The sequence below is a fragment of the Octopus bimaculoides genome, chromosome 18 (genome assembly GCF_001194135.2).
Source record: "Octopus bimaculoides isolate UCB-OBI-ISO-001 chromosome 18, ASM119413v2, whole genome shotgun sequence".
Taxonomy (NCBI): Eukaryota; Metazoa; Mollusca; class Cephalopoda; order Octopoda; family Octopodidae; genus Octopus; species Octopus bimaculoides.
Window position 1 is genome coordinate 12,742,311 of NC_068998.1, and position 3,983 is coordinate 12,746,293.

At 35.6% G+C, this 3,983-nt stretch overlaps 1 protein-coding gene across 4 annotated transcripts in view; it reads left to right on the forward strand.

Moving 5' to 3' along the window:
* Nucleotides 1-767: 767 nt before the first annotated feature.
* LOC106870480 (tyrosine-protein kinase Fer) overlaps nucleotides 768-3,983 on the forward strand; it is a 141,304-nt gene continuing 138,088 nt past the window's right edge. For 2 of the 4 annotated variants that reach the window (XM_014916591.2, XM_014916590.2), the window contains exon 1: nucleotides 772-1,213. The gene's annotated coding sequence lies outside the window, so the exon portion shown is untranslated. Of the gene's footprint in view, nucleotides 1,214-3,983 lie in introns of all 4 variants that reach the window. The other 2 variants (XM_014916589.2, XM_014916592.2) reach the window with 2 other exon arrangements.

Here is a 3,983-nt window from a genome sequence, read left to right on the forward strand (position 1 = left end):
ACTTTTTCGTGGGTGGGAGTTATGATGTTCTTCCTAGTTTCTGATTATTATTATTATTATTATTATTATTATTATTATTATTACTTTGGCATCTGAAAGTCATTTTCAAGTGTTTCTTGAAGACTACTTTTGAATAAGGAGAAAGGGAAGTCTGAGAAAAGAAGGGATGAAAAGTAAAAGAAAGGAACAAGAACAAGCACGAACATCACAAAACGAAATAGAAAAGAGAGAAAGAAAGGGAAAAAGAGAGAAAGGGTGGAAGAGATAACATATATTTCTAGGTCATATGGAGAAAGAAACTGTAGAAAAAAACGTCCAGTTTTCAGAAAAGCAACGAAAACCAAAAAATTAGTTTCCAAATCTTTTGAAACAGAAAGTAGAAAATGGGTGACAGAATAGGGAGAGAATAAGGAAGTAGTAGAAAGGTAGTGGGGATGGGGGAGAAATGAGAATGAGGTAGAAGATTCTGTTGGTAAAGTTGGTATTGAGAATAGAGATGTCAGTGGAAAATACTGAAGACTGAACGAGTGAGGGAGTCGGTGTCATTTTTATTTTAGACTAAACGTGAGATAAAATAAAAGTATAATAAAAACGGTGAGAGACGGGGAAAGTGAGATCATGTGAGAGAAAGAGAGAGAAAAGCGAACAGAAGAAAGAAATCGGAGAGAAAGAAGGAGAGAGAGGGACAGGGAGAGAAAGATACAGGGAAAGAGGGGGACAGGTAGAGAGGGACAGAGACAGAGAGAGGAATAGCGAAGCCAGTGAGAGAGGGACAGAGATAGAGAGTGAGAGAGAGCCAAAATTCTGAGAGATCAAAGAGTGAAAAAAAAAGACAAAATTATTCAGGTTGACAGAGATGGAGATAGATTTTATGCAATAGTTTGTGACGTAGACAGCAAAGCAATAACTGATGACGTATGTTAGTGAGTAAAGCAGAAATAAAATAAACGAGTGTAGCCAGCAGTTGAGTGAGAGTGTGTGCGTGAGTGAGTGCTCCAAGTGGCTGAATTACCCAGCACTGAGATAGAGAGAAAGAGAAAGACTAGTAACCAGAGTGGGAGATATACATACCTAAGGAGGAACCGTCGCCTGTTCTGTCTGTCGGTGTACTGTAAACGGGCATGTTGTGACATTCAAGTGAAAATATCTACCGGTTGCCATAAAAAAATTACAAAGAAAAAATATTACAAAGAAGCCAAAACACCTAAATCAAGTAAGCTAACATTCCTTTTCAGTTGTACTAATTGTTTTAAATTTGAATCATCCATAGGTCAACTTGTTTATATTCTCTGATCTCATTTCTTGTCAATTTAATGTGTGTTATGCCGTCCCTTCATCTGCCCGTCCGTCCGTTCGTTCGTTTACTACTGAGATCTCTCTCTACCCGTATTTATCTAATCTATTTATATAGATAGTATTATGTATGTTTGATCCTGAATACTTCTTTGTAAATAAGAGATTGTTTTTGTTTTTTTCTTTCTCTTGTCGGTTTTTCTTTTCGCTCCCCATTTCGACCATCAATCACACCCATCATTTCCCTACGTTCGTTCAAAAGACCGTTCTCTCCAGGAAGTGATCAAAGATGATGCTTGTGATTAATTAAAAACAAAATTTGTTGTGATTTCAGCACCACTACAACCACTACCACTATCTCCAATAATAATAATAATAATAATCATTCTTTCTATCATAGGCACAAGGCATGAAATTTTGTAGGGAGGGGGCAAGTCGATAATTTCGACCCCAGTATTCAACTGGTACTTATTTTATCGACCTCCGAAAGGATGAATTATGATAATAGTTATCATTAGTATTAATGGTGATTAACAATATCATAATTGTGCAATGTGTATTTGTTTGACAAAATATAAAAGTCTGTAAACCTTCAATGCTAAGCCGAGTTATTTTTGTCATTAAGGTCTTCTAACATGCTCCTCCATGAAGCATGTATATACATACGGCCATCATAAACACCGAAACTCTTAGACGAGGAAGTGTCACTAAATACACACCCACATGCGCGCACGCACACACACACACACACACATGTATGTGTTTGTGATTGTGTATACAATAATCTCTTTAAGGTGAGATATTTGTACACATCCCTGTTTTATATACCGCAATAAAGACAATACAACACACGTACGTTTACAAATTATATAAATCAACCGCAGTGTACCTGTACACAACGAATATTGTTGTAGTGTACTCACACAGTGTCAGACAGACCCATTGCTATCAACATTCTTGTACCGTGACCAACTGTAAATAAACGTGGTATTTTAAGGTATCTTAAGCCTCGCTAAATTGTCATTGTTACTTTTGATCAGCCAGGTATAAATGACTTATTGGGGTTCAAAACCGTTGCATCACTATATATGTTTATAGCCATCACACTTCACATTTCGCCTTCTTTTAGCCGTTGAAAAAGTACGATCGTTACTTTATCCCAGTTTCCCATCTACATAAATATGTCTTTGTGCTGTGCCTTATATTAAGTTTTTGTATTATGATAGTTATATAAAGAGTAGAACAGAACTATGCTACCGAGAGACTAAAGTCCGTGATGCAGTTTCAAATCCTCTTATATATATAATGCCTCTTGAGAAAGGCATGAACGTCGCTTCATAACATTTCCTCCTACCCTATTAATTGAAGCACTGTGCCCTATGATGTAAGAAATTATTATTTAGTTTATCAGCGGCTTCTTACTCGCAATGTAAGTCAAGTAGCCTTTAACTGGTAAATCATACCTCATCCCCTTTTATTATATCTACAACTGCACACTTATACAAATAATAGACGTGTGAATTCCCAAGTCAATAGAAAGTAGATGTTCATCTGGATTTCCAACTCTTATCCACCACGATTTGAGTCTAGATTGTTTGACAGTCATCATGGAACTACTCACTCTTGCCAGCTCCACCCATGTTTTGCTTGGAGACAGAAGTCACTCACGCCTACTACTCAACACATACACACGTGTGTGTGTCTATATATATATATATATATATATATATATATACATACATATATATACATACACATATATATATATACATACATACGTGTGTGTGTGTGTGTGCAAACACACGGACCATATATACATATATACGTTTATATGTGTGTGTATATATATGTGTACACGTATGTATGTGTATACATATATTAATGCACCAAAACAAATAAATACAAATATGTATTTGTGTAGATAAGTGTTTTTAGAGTTCATAGCGGCTTTAAATATGTGAGCGTAGATGTATAAATTAATTATCTATATTTTATTTATGTGTGTTCGTTGTACGCCTCGCCTTATCGCTTGTTTATTTTCTTTTACTCACACACTCGCACTCAAACAGTGAACAAAATCTAATCTATGGCTAAGAGTTCTTCTGATCGACTTAATATTACGTGTGGGCGATTGTTTCCCGAGTGGTTGTCATCATTCTTTGCAAGATAATAATGCCAGCCTGTCTGCCTCTAACAATTAGGTACCAATTTTAATTTGGTGTCCTGTCTTCCCCTCTTCCTCCGTCACAAACTTAGTCAAGCACCGATTATCCTGTAAACTTCGCTTTCGCTTATATTGGACGGACCAGGAGCTTTTTTGATAAATGTCATAATGTTCATTAAAAGCGTCAGATGAAAATGTGTGTGTGTGTGTGTGTGTGTGCGAGAGAGAATATTGTCGAAAACTCTTCAGCTTGTCGATATTGACTTTACTAAATTATATATATATAGAGGTACACAGCCATACTAAAACACGTATACAAGTGTATAGAATAATGGATATCTATCTATCTATCTACCTATAGATAGATATGTATATTCATATGCACACACATGTGTATATATACATGTTTGTGTGTGTGTGTGTGTGCATATACCTACACACGTGAATTTATGTATAATATACTTACACACCTGCACACACACATGTACTTATATATATATATATATATATATATATATATATATAT